Here is a 14,190-nt window from a genome sequence, read left to right as displayed (position 1 = left end):
TTCCTGAAGAAACACGGTTGTTCCGTACTGTTTTGGCCGGATTTGGCATCTTGCCATTACGGTAAAAAGGCCATGGAGTGGTACGCCGCCAACAACGTGCAGGTGGTTCCCAAGGACAAGAACCCTCCCAACACGCCAGAGCTCCGCCCAATTGAGAAATACTGGGCTATTGTCAAGCGGAACCTAAAGAAGACCAAAAAAACTGCTAAGGACGAGCAGCAGTTCAAGGCAAACTGGCTTTCTGCGGCGAAGAAGCTGGACAAGGTGGCTGTACAAAATCTGATGGCAGGTGTCAAGCGTGAGGCCCGGCAATTCGGATTTGGAAAAGCGAAAGCCTAACTGAATATTTTTCCTGAATTTTATACTAATTGAACTTGAAAAAGAAATTTAATTTGATTTTTTAAATAAACGATTTCACCGATTTACACGCGTTTTCCCTTGACCAAATTTTGACCGTATCACCCTTTAGCGACGCCATCTATGTGTCAGACCAAGGACTTATCAGCCAACCTGTTGTACATAATTTCCGAGAAAATAACATGGGTACGATAAACATATTAAATGGTCACCATCCAAAAAAAACCTTTTTCCTCTTGAAATACGTTTGAGGTGATCATATTCCTTCTCTGAGTGTGCGTTATTCGACCAAGGGGCTAATTAAGCGAATATCATTCAAATATATTGGGGATCATTCCTAATGGAAGTTTGCAATGCAGATTTCGTTTCTGCGAAAATATGTTGCCTTAGTGGTAATTTTCACAAAGTTTGTATTCCTTAAAATGGATTATTAACGAAAAGTAATCGTGAAAAAATGACAATTTTAGCGGCTAAACTCGAACTTAATTTGCAAAATAAATTTAGCCATATTCACCACTAATTTTAGAGCCATCCTTGAATCCTTCATCCTAAGGTTTTTCCACACTTTTACCTACGAAATCTAAATTACTTTATAAATTTTAATTAAATTTACAAAAATCTATATATTATTTATATGTTACAGTATCTCAAAGATAAATCTTGAAATAGTCATAAATACTATATGTAAATCTGAAATGTTGGATGAATAAAATGAATTGAATTGAAAAATTTATTTGAATAGAAAAAATTACATTTTCTTGTTTCATCGCAATTTGAAGGCCCTTATTTTTATATTAATAATCTTTGATATCTTTTCCACAAATCAGATACTTTTTAATATACATTTGTTTTTTTTTTTTTTTAACTATCTTCAAATTAATTAATTTATTAATCTACTGAGGAAAGATAGGGTGATTTATTATTATACAAAAAAAGGTTAACAAAAGCAGATAACAAATTCATAATGTATGACAATTCGTTGAGTGTACACGGGGGGATGTAGCTCAGATGGTAGAGCGCTCGCTTAGCATGTGAGAGGTACGGGGATCGATGCCCCGCATCTCCAGAAATTATTTTATTATTATTATTTTTTTTTTGTATGTTTAAAGGATTTTTAGTCATTGCAATTATATTTTAAAAGTTTCGAGCAGAAAATTAAAAATGTTTACAATTATCTCAAAAAACCCAAACATTTCATGTAAAATATACACCTAGGTTTATGGGTTCACTGTTTTTTTTTTTTTTTTTTTTTTTTTTTTTTTTTTTTTTTTTTTTTCTTTGTTTTGAGTGCAATTGATATAACGCACAAACTCAATCTTACTTTGAAATTTATAGAGCCTAAAATTAAAAGACCTGATAATAGATCGTATTTTTTATTCACTCTTTTATGATGATTGTTGGTAATAAGCAGTAGGGGGAAAAATTACAATAAAAACAAAACACGCCAATGGCCCATTAACATAACTATTGAACCATAACCTGCTGCCCCAAGATTACAATCATTTGCTAAATATACAAATCAGCGTGAAAATAAGATCAAACACAATGTGGAGTACAGACATAGAAGATCATACGCGAATATTATTAAATGCAAGAGAAATTCTGATAGGAAATCAACTCAAAAGCATAGAATTGGAGGGAGCATTTTTAGTTCTCCCTCAAAACGAAATTCTACAAATATGTGGTAAATTAAATCTTTAAGATAAACACAGACGTCTTTGCAGAAAAAATCTGAAAACAAAGAAGTGAATATGCCATCATCTGACATAAGACTTATGCCAGTGACAGTTCATTTTTTTTTTATTTACAAGCTTATAAAACCTTATTGATCGATATCATTCAGATTATTCTTGAAATTATTCCAACTAAGGTGTACTTCACCAAATTTCAATAGAAATAAAATTTTTAGAAAATTTTCTATAGAAATAAAATTTTGACAAAATTTTTTATAGAAATAAAATTTTGACAAAATTTTTTATAGAAATAAAATTTTGACAAAATTTGCTATATAAAAAAAAATTTAAGAAAATTTTCAATATATGAGTACATAAAATTTTTAGAAAAATTGCTAAAGAAATAAAATTTCGACAAAATTTTCTATAGAAATAAAATTTTGACAAAATTTTCTATATATATTTTCTATATTGAAAAAAAAAATTTCTATAGAAATAGAATTTTAAGAAGACAAAATTTTCTATAGAAATAAAATTTTGACAAAATTTTTTGTAGAAATAAAATTTTGACAAAATTTTTTGTAGAAAAAAAATTTTTTATAGAAATAAAGGTTTGAGAAAAATTTCAATAGAAATAAAGTTTTTAGAAAATTTTCTGTAGAAATAAAATTTGGACAAAATGTTCTATAGAAATAAAATTTTGACAAAATTTTCTGTAGAAAAAAAAATTTTATAGAAATAAAGGTTTGAGAAAAATTTCAATAGAAATAAAGTTTTTAGAAAATTTTCTGTAGAAATAAAATTTTGACAAAATTTTCTATAGAAATAAAATTTTGACGAAATTTTCTATAGAAATAAAATTTTGACAAAATTTTCTATAGAAATAAAATTTTGAAAAAAAAATCTATAGAAATAGAATTTTAAGAAAATTTTCTATATAAATAAAATTTTAGAAAAATTTTCTATATAAATAAATATTTTAGAAAAATTTCTATAGAAATAAAATTTTGAAAAAAATTTCTATAGAAATAAACTTTTGAAAAAACAAAATTTCGATAGAATTAAAATTTTTACAACATTTTGTATAGAAGTAAAATTTTGTCAAATTTTTAGAAATAAAATATTGACAAAATTTTCTATAGAAATAAAATTTTTACAAAATTTTCTATAGAAATAAAATGTTTACAAAATTTTCTATAGCAATAAGCTTTTGCCAAAATGTAATTAAAGAAATAAAATGTTGACCAAATTTTCTATAAAAATTAAATATTGTGAAAATTTTTTATAGCAATAAAATTTTGACAAAATTTTCTATAGAAATAAAATTTTTAGAAAATATTCTATAGCAAAAAACTTTTGCCAACATTTTCTATAAAATGTTGATAAAATTTTCTATAGAAATAAAATTTTAAGAAAATTTTCTATAGAAATAAAATTTTGAAAAAAATTTTATATGGAAATAAAATTTTAAGAATATTTTCTATAGAAATAAAATTTAAAAAAAAAATTCTATAGAATTAAAATTTTGACAACATTTTTTATACAAATATAAATTTGACAACATTTTTTATAAAAATAAAATTTTGAAAAAATTTTCTATAGAAATAAAATGTTGACAACATTATCCATAGAAATAAATTTTGACAAATTTTTCTATAGAGATAAAATTTTAACAAAATTTTCTATGGAAATAAATTTTTGACAACATTTTCTACAAAAATGAGTTTTTGACAAAATTTTCTATAAAAATGAGTTTTTGACAAAATTTTCTATAGAAATAAAATGTTGACGAAATTTTCTATAGAAGTCAAATTTTGACAAAATTTTCTATAGAAATAAACTTAAAAAAAATCTACAGAAATAAAATTTTGTCAAAATTTTTTATAGAAATAAAATATTGACAAAATTTTCTATAGAAATAAAATTTTCACAAAATTGTCTATAGAAATAAAATTTTGACAAAATTTTCTATAAAATAAAATTTTGAGAAAATTTTCTATAGAAATAAAATTTTTAGAAAATTTTCTATAGAAATAATATTTTTAGAAAATTTTCTATAGCAATAAACGTTTGCCAAAATGTAATTATAGAAATAAAATGTTGACCAAATTTCCTATAAAAATTAAATATTATGAACATTTTTTATAGCAATAAAATTTTGACAAAATGTTCTATAGAAATAAAATTTTTAGAAAATATTCTATAGCAAAAAACTTTTGCCAACATTTTCTATAGAAATAAAATGTTGATAAAAAATTCTATAGAAATAAAATTTTGAAAAAATTCTATATGGAAATAAAATTTTAAGAATATTTTCTATAGAAATAAAATTTTGAAAAGAATTTATATAGAAGTACAATTAAAAAAAAAATCTATAGAATTAAAATTTTGACAAAATTTTTTTATACAAATATAATTTTGACAAAAATTTTTTATACAAATAAAATTTTGACAAAATTTTTTATACAAATAAAATTTAAAAAAAAATTTTTCAATAGAAATAAAATTTTGACAACATTTGCTATAGAAATAAATTTTGACAAATTTTTCTATAAAGATAAAATTTTAACAAAATTTTCTATAGAAATAAAATTTTGACAACATTTTCTATAAAAATGAGTTTTTGACAAAATTTTCTATAGAAATAAAAATGTTCACTAAATTTTCTATAGAAATAAAATGTTGACGAAATTTTCTATAGAAGTCAAATTTTGACTAAATTTTCTATAGAAATAAAATTTAAAAAAAAATCAATAGTAATAAAATTTTGAAAAAAAATTTCTATAGAAATAAAATTTTGAGAAAATTTTCTATAGAAATAAAATTTTGAGAAAATTTTCTATAGAAATGAATTTTTCTATAAAAATTAAATATTGTGAAAAATTTTTATAGCATTAAAATTGACAAAATTTTCTATATAGAAATAAAATTTTGACAACATTTTCTGTATAGAAAAAATGAGTTTTTGGCAAAATTTTCTATAGAAAAAAAATGTTCACTAAATTTTCTATCGAAATAAAATGTTGACGAAATTTTCTATAGAAGTCAAATTTTGAAAAAAAAATTCTATAGAAATAAAATTAAAAAAAAAAAATCAGTAGAAATAAAATTTTGAAAAAATTTTCTATAGAAATAAAATTTTGAGAAAATTGTCTATAGAAATAAAATTTTGACAAAATTTTTTATTAAAGAAATGTAACCGGGAAATTACTATTTTCGTGCGAATTTAATACCCGCCTTACATTAAAAAAAAAAAAATTAGGTTACCTCATAGCACTCAAACGTAGGGAACAAATGATTCATAAAATGCATGTGGTTAGAAAAACGTTTCTAGCATAACACAAAAAAAGAAGTATTAATCCATGAGACAAAAAAAAAACCGACAAGTCAAAAACTACAACAACTTCCTAATCGACCGCATTTATTGTGTCGGTCAGTCGTACAAAAGCACTCATTCAACATGGACGTATTTTACTCATAAAATGTAGAGAATTTGTAAACAGACAGTTGCTGCTGTGAGTTTCCGCCGCCGCACTGTGGATTGAAAATGGAAAAAATGGATGTTAATATATATGCCGTTTTTTGTTAGTATTAAATAATACACACACTCAAAACAAAAATTCTGATTCAATCACGAAATTATTTGATCCAATTAATTTTTTATCTTCAATCTCGAAAATGATAGCCAATCACAGTTTTAATCAATTGTTTTAATCATCAAAAAATATTTGATTAAAAAAATTAATTGATTTGATTGGAAAATTTAAATTAATTTTTTAATTGATTCAATTAAAAATGTAATTGATGTTGATTGCAAAACTCAATTAATTTTTTGAATTAAAAACGGGACTATTTTCAATTACTTTTTTGTCTGACTTTGTGTTTGAAGTTTGACTAAAAAATTGATTATTTGAAAAAATTTTATTTAAAAATGTAAAAATCCCACCACATTTTTAACTGACTATAAAAATGTTCAACATCTATCAACTTTTTAATTGGAAATATTTTGGTGATATTTTTTCTGTGTATACAAGCTGCACGATAGTAGGTTAGGTTAGGTTAGGTTATGTGGCAGCCCGATGTATCAGGCTCACTTAGACTATTCAGTCCATTGTGATACCACAGTGGTGAACTTCTCTCTTATCACTGAGTGCTGCCCGATTCCATGTTAAGCTCAATGACAAGGGACCTCCTTTTTATAGCCGAGTCCGAACGGCGTTCCACATTCCAGTGAAACCACTTAGAGAAGCTTTGAAACCCTCAGAAATGTCACCAGGGATAATCCACCGCTGAAAAATTTCTTGGTGTTCGGTCGTAGCAGGAATCGAACCCACGACCTTGTGTATGCAAGGCGGGCATGCTAACCATTGCACCACGGTGGCTCCCGATAGTAGCTCCGCGGTATTTTGCCTATTGTCCCGGTGACGCGCCGTCTTAACCCTCTAATGCCCCATTTTTTTGTCACCTGATTAAATTTTCAATGTTAACGACACAAAAGCAAGAAAACTAAACAAGAAAAATTTATACGGTAAAATTCTCTATATGCTGCAAAGCCTTTTGAACAGTTTAAACTATGTTTTCTCTTTATTTTACCCATTTTTTGTTGTCTTATGGTGTGTTTTACTAAAAGCTTCTTATTAAATGATTGGGCATTAACGGATTAAGATGATCGTTGTATAAATGAAGCAAGGAACTTCATTTTTAAGCCTTTCTTGGTTGAAGCTGATTGCGTTGCAGTTGAGTTCTATTGGAATATCCATGGTCTGGGATCGAAATGTTGGTCTGCTCAGTGCTTCAATACTGTCTTTATCACATTTTTCCGATATTATTCGGCATCATTTTGTTAGTTCACAAACTGCTCAATTTGGAAATCCAAATTCCGAACACAGAAAAAAAAAATTTTTCACGAAGATTTTTTCAATTAAAGTCTTAATTGAGTAAAACTCATTCAATTAAATTACTCAATTAAAATTTTAATTAATTCAACAAATGTTTTAATTGAAACAAAAATCAATCACAAAAATTAATGGTAATTTTTTATAGAAATAAATATTTGTCAAAATTTTCTATAGAAATAAAATTTTGACAAAATTTTCTATAGAAACAACATTTTGACAATGTTTTCTATAAAAATAAAATTTTGGTAGATTATTTTTGGCTCGAGTGGCAACCATGATTATGAACCGATATGGACTAATTTTTGTGTGATTGGGTATCGGCTATATATAACTATAGACCGATATGGATCAATTTTGGCATGGTTATTAGCGGCCGTATACTAACACCACGTTGCAAATTTCAACCGGATCGGATGAATTTTGCTCCTCCAAGAGGCTCCGGAAATCAAATCTGGGGAACGGTTTATATGGGGGCTATATCTAATTATGGACCGATATGGACCAATTCTTGCGTGTTTGTTAGAGAACACAATATACCAAATTTCAGCAGGATCGGATGAAATTTGCTTCTCTTAGAGCAATCGCAAGCCAAATTTGGGGGTCCGTTTATATGGGGGCTATACGTAAAAGTGGACCGATATGGACCAATTTTGGCATGGTCATTAGCGACCATATACTAACACCATGTATCAAATTTCAGCCGGATCGGATGAAATTTGCTTATGTTAGATCAATCGCAAGCCAAATTTGGGGGTCCGTTTATATGGGGGCTATACGTAAAAGTGGACCGATATGGACCAATTTTGGCATGGTCATTATGGACCAATTTTGGCATGGTCATTTGCTTATGTTAGATCAATCGCAAGCCAAATTTGGGGGTCCGTTTATATGGGGGCTATACGTAAAAGTGGACCGATATGGCCCATTTGCAATACCATCCGACCTACATCAATAACAACTACTTGTACCAAGTTTCAAGTCGATGGCTTGTTTCGTTCGGAAGTTAGCGTGATTTCAACAGACGGACGAACGGACGGACATGCTCAGATCGACTCAGAATTTCACCACGACCCAGAATATATATACTTTATGGAGTCTTAGAGCAATATTTCGATGTGTTACAAACGGAATGACAAAGTTAATATATCCCCCATCCTATGGTGGAGGGTATAAAAATGAAAAATCATTAACCAAACCCCATTTGTTGACATTCCAATCCAATGTGCGCCTCCGCCGCAAAAGCAGAAATATCACAAAAGTGACACAACTCAACAAAGCAAAAACCAAAAAAAAAAAAAAAAAAACAATCAATAAATTCAATTCAATAAAATTCCATAAAATAAATAACAATCGAAAATTGCCAATAAACACAATCAGATAAAAATCTCAAAGAAAAAATAAACAATCAGATCACCACTATTTGATGTGTGTGTTTTTCGCACCTACTACAACACCTTTTGAATTGTCTGTGAAAATAGCTAATGGTTTTCCCCTCTCTATCTTACCGCTTTACCCATAGACTGTAGATTTACATAGATAATCCATCGGTGTCAAACGCTATTTGACAGTTTCCAAGTTCAGGAATAAACGTTTTTTTTTTTTTTTTTTGTTTTTTTTACAATTTTCCAATTTCACCCTAAATTGGAACATTTGCAAAGCTCCAGACGATTAATAAATAAATTAGAAATTAAAAAAAAAATCGCGAGCATATGAAATTTAATTTTGATGAAATTTACTCTTTATACACTACAAAAAAAGAACATATTTGAAAATTAATGATTACAATTCAACTTTTTACCACAAAAAACAAATCAAAACGTACTCTCAGAACATTAATCTTTGGTAGTGACACATTGTTTTCGGGCTGGGAGAAACGGATCATCTATATGAATATCTAATCTATGCGCTCGACATGATCTACATTTTTGCAACACTGCCACTGAGGGGCCGTTTTATTTTCATTACCATTCAAAAATACGAGGCACACAGTTAGTGCGACGAACTGTCGCCTAATATCCGACCATGATTACGTTGTTTTATAAATAGTTTGATAGAATATTTTGATATTTAGTTTGTCGACACATTGCGAATCGAATAGAATTTATTTATATCCACTACAAAAGAACTCAGACGTTTGTCATCAATATACGAGGGCAGTTCGGAAACTTCTTAGCCTAGCACAAAAAGCGTGGTATAAACAGAAAAAAGTTAAGTGTTTTGGAAACTTCCATCTCTCTTATGACCATATGTTAAATTTTGTTTCGATCTGGCAACTCCTTCATATAGAAACAGGTATTCAAAAAAGACGCATCCGCAATTTTTTTACAATGGAAAAATTAGAAATGCTTGCTGTCATTAAATATTTACATAAAAAAGGTTTATCGGGACAAGAAATTCATAATGATATGGTGAATGTGTTAGGTGGAAGTGCTCCTTCATATGCAACAGTAAAAAAGTGGGTTGCTGAATTTAAACGAGGTCGGACAAACATTGAAGATGAACCACGTAGTGGATGTCCAAAAACAACAGAAATTCTGGCCAAAGTGCATGATATGGTATTAAATGATCGGCGAATAAAAGTGCGTGAAATTGCTAATATCATGGTCATCTCAAATGATCGAATCCATTTAATTTTACATGAAGAACTACACATGAAAAAGCTTTCTGCAAGATGGGTGCCGCATTTGTTAACAGTCGATCAAAAACTCATAAGAATGAACATTTCTCAAGCTTGTTTGGATCGTTTTAAGCGGAATAAAATGGATTTTAAGCGTATTTTCATAACTGTTGATGAGACATGGATCTACCACTATACTCCAGAGCCAAAAGAACAATCCAAACAATGGACTGAAGCTGGAGGAAGTGCCCCAAAGAAGGCAAGAGCATTTCAATCGGTTGGTAAAGTTATGGCAACGTTTTTTTGGGACTTCAAAGGTATTTTATTGATCGACTATCTGCAGCAAAAGGGTAAAACAATAAATTCAGAATACTATTGCAACCTTTTGGATCAATTAAATGTACAAACGTCCTGGCTTACAACACAAAAAAAATAGTGTGTCATCAAGATAACGCACCAGCGCACAAGAGTGTTTTAACAATGGCTAAAATCAACGAATTATTTAAAGTACGAGTTGCTTGACCACCCACCTTATTCTCCTGGTTTAGCTCCCAGTGAATTTTACTTGTTCCCAAATCTAAAAAAATTCCTTGCTGGCAAGCGTTTTACCTCAAATGAAGATGCATTTACAGTTGTAAACCACTATTTTGGAGACCTTGAGGAAAACTATTTTAATCAAGGGATAGAATTGCTAGAAAAGCGTTGGACTAAGTGTATAGAAGTTTCAGGAGATTATATTGAAAAATAAAAATATTTTTGAAAAACTAACTATGCTCTTTCATCGATAGCCGAACCACCCTCGTTCAGGGTACCTAACACGATTAGCTTTCAATGGTATAAACCAAAACACAAAAAACACTAAAATAAAATTTCACCATCTACAACTACCATAAATGGTTGATAAAAATACACAGAGAAGGAATATGATCAGCCCAAATATGTTTCAATAGCAAAATGTTATTTTTTATCGGTGAACATGCAACATTTCTGTCGCCAAAATATTGTTTTCTACGCAAACATATACACGCAAAGAAAAAAAACATTTGGGAAACGTGTACCGAAAACGTTTTTCTTTTGTTAGAGTTTTTTGAATTGCTTCGAAAATTTTAAACTTTTATCACCAAAAAAATTCGTTTGTTACAAAATTTTTATTTTTTCAATAAAAAATGTTATTTTTGAAACAACAACACAGTCCATTTCGTTTATATCAAACACTGTTCTTTTCTGACTTTAGGTCTTTAATAAGACACATTTTACAGTTCAAAATTTAATATACTACAATGTAATATTGAACATTTTTTCGGAATATTCCGAACATATCTGGAATATATGTAAAAAAAAAAAAACAAAAAAAAAACTTTGGTCGGACCAGGGATCGAACCCACGGCCCTTGGCATGCAAGTCGGACGTAGCAACCACTGCTCCACGGTGCCAAACTAAACGTTTGTTTCTGTTAAATAAACTTTGTTTATTCGGTTCGTGGGCTCCGCAAGCTATGCTATATAAATATAACTTAAATGGATATTTATCTATTACAGGAAATCCACTTCGTGGATGTGAGAAAGATGTGAGGGAAAATGCAATTAGCAAGAAAATATTTTTTTTTTGAGTTTGTCTGTATGAAATTGTTTTTATATCCTGGAAAAGAATAAACGTTTATCAAAAAAAAAGTATATACTTTTCTTCCAAATACACTTCCTTACAGCGAAAAGCAAATGAGAAACGAATTTTGTTTGTCTAAAATTTCGTTTCGGAGGAAAGAATTATTTTTTTGGGTGTACAATGAAATGAAGTGAAAATTAAATTCAAATTCAAATTCAAATAAAAATTAAAATTGAAATTAAAATTAAAATTAAAATTAAAATTAAAAATAAAATTAAAATTAAAGTTAAAATTAAAATTAAAATTAAAATTAAAATTAAAATTAAAATTAAAATTAAAATTAAAAATAAAATTAAAATTAAAATAAAATTTAAATTTAAATTTAAATTGAATTTTTATTTAAAAAATAATAAAAATTAAATTTTGCAATAATGTTTTCAGTGGATACCTGTACCGCCTTAAAGTATGCAAAGAAATTTCAAGGAATGATTTTAAATAAAATGAAGAGAAAATTATCCATAGGTTACTTTTTTATACCCTTCACCACTACTGGGTACAGGATACAAAATAAGTTTGTGCATTTGTATGTTATGCCCTTTACAGACTATCAGTTATTCCGGACGGAATGTCGGTGTTTGTAAAGAATCTTACAGTGTGTCGCATCGATACGACTTGTCGGCGATGACTAAATAATTGATTAATGTGTTATCGATCCCATAAACATGCAGCAGTATCGATTATGCCTTCGGACTTAACTTCTAAAGTGCACAATATATGGGATATGTTCGACACGAGCTCTGTCGTCCGGAATAACTGATAGTCTGTAAAGCGCATAGTCTGTGAAGCGCATAACGCCAAGAAGGAAAAGTCTGAGACCCATCGTTTAGTATACCGATCGTCCTAGAATTAAATTCTGAGTCGATTTAGCGATGTCCGCCTGTCTGTCTGTCCGTCTGTCTGTATATGTAATTTTGTGTGCAAATTACAGGTCGCAGTTTAAGTCCGATCGTTTTCAAATTTGGCACAGAGTTTTACTTTGGCTCAAAGACGATCGCTATTGATTTTGAAAAAAAATTGGTTCAGACTTAGATATAGCTGCCATATATATTTATCACCGATCTGCTGTTAATTGTCGTATTTATTAACGTATTTTCTTAAAATTTAGCAATTTAGCAGTTTTGGGGCTCACGCAAAATATACAAAATATCAGTCAAATCGGTTTAGATTTAGATCTAGCTCCCATATATATCTTTCGTTCGATTTGCACTTATATGGTCTCAAAAGCCAGAGTTTTGCCCTAATTTGCTTAAAATTTTTCACTAGGAGTACGTTTAATAGTATCATTATGTGTGTGCGAAATTTGGTTGAAATCGGTTTAGATTTAGATATAGCTCCCATATATATCTTTCGCTCGATTTACACTCATATGATTACGGAGGCCAAAGTTATTCTCCCATTTACGTTAAATTTTGCAGAGATAGCAGAATTATTATTCTAACAATGCATGTCCAATTTGGTCTAAATCGGTTCAGATTTATATATATATATATATATATATATATATATATATATATATATATATATATATATATATATATATATATATATATATATATATATATATATATATATATATATATATATATATATATATATATATATATATATATATATATATATATATATATATATATATATATATATATATATATATATATATATATATATATATATATATATATATATATATATATATATATATATATATATATATATATATATATATATATATATATATATATATATATATATAATGGGTGATTTGTTAAGAGCTTGATAACTTTTTTTAAAAAAAAAACGCATAAAATTTGCAAAATCTCATCGGTTCTTTATTTGAAACGTTAGATTGGTCCATGACATTTACTTTTTGAAGATAATTTCATTTAAATGTTGACCGCGGCTGCGTCTTAGGTGGTCCCTTCGGAAAGTCCAATTTTGGGCAACTTTTTCGAGCATTTCGGCCGGAATAGCCCGAATTTCTTCGGAAATGTTGTCTTCCAAAGCTGGAATAGTTGCTGGCTTATTTCTGTAGACTTTAGACTTGACGTAGCCCCACAAAAAATAGTCTAAAGGCGTCAAATCGCATGATCTTGGTGGCCAACTTACCGGTCCATTTCTTGAGATGAATTGTTCTCCGAAGTTTTCCCTCAAAATGGCCATAGAATCGCGAGCTGTGTGGCATGTAGCGCCATCTTGTTGAAACCACATGTCAACCAAGTTCAGTTCTTCCATTTTTGGCAACAAAAAGTTTGTTAGCATCGAACGATAGCGATCGCCATTCACCGTAACGTTGCGTCCAACAGCATCTTTGAAAAAATACGGTCCAATGATTCCACCAGCGTACAAACCACACCAAACAGTGCATTTTTCGGGATGCATGGGCAGTTCTTGAACGGCTTCTGGTTGCTCTTCACTCCAAATGCGGCAATTTTGCTTATTTACGTAGCCATTCAACCAGAAATGAGCCTCATCGCTGAACAAAATTTGTCGATAAAAAAGCGGATTTTCTGCCAACTTTTCTAGGGCCCATTCACTGAAAATTCGACGTTGTGGCAGATCGTAAGTCTATTCATGATGAAATGTCAAAGCATACTGAGCATCTTTCTCTTTGACACCATGTCTGAAATCCCACGTGATCTGTCAAATACTAATGCATGAAAATCCTAACCTCAAAAGAATCACCCTTTATATATATATATATATATATATATATATATATATATATATATATATATATATATATATATATATATATATATATATATATATATATATATATATATATATATATATATATATATATATATATATATATATATATATATATATATATATATATATATATATATATATATATATATATATATATATATATATATATATATATATATATATATATATATATATATATATATATATAGAAAATCATGTATCTCACCATTCATTTTTTTTTACTTTTTTGCACAGAAAAAAGTATTTTTAT

General features: G+C 28.4%; 1 protein-coding gene and 1 non-coding gene across 7 annotated transcripts in view; one reads left to right on the top strand and one right to left on the bottom strand.

Moving 5' to 3' along the window:
• The window catches only part of nmo (serine/threonine-protein kinase nemo), a 371,265-nt gene that overhangs the window by 145,064 nt on the left and 212,011 nt on the right, over window positions 1-14,190 (bottom strand). The gene's annotated exons all lie outside the window — the stretch shown is intronic.
• On the top strand, window positions 1,351-1,423 carry TRNAA-AGC (transfer RNA alanine (anticodon AGC)). The gene has a single exon. It is a non-coding gene; the product is annotated as a tRNA-Ala (tRNA).

This window comes from Haematobia irritans, chromosome 4 (genome assembly GCF_050003625.1).
Source record: "Haematobia irritans isolate KBUSLIRL chromosome 4, ASM5000362v1, whole genome shotgun sequence".
NCBI lineage: Eukaryota > Metazoa > Arthropoda > Insecta > Diptera > Muscidae > Haematobia > Haematobia irritans.
Note: the sequence above shows the minus strand (reverse complement) of the source record. Positions and strands in the feature narration are given on the sequence as shown.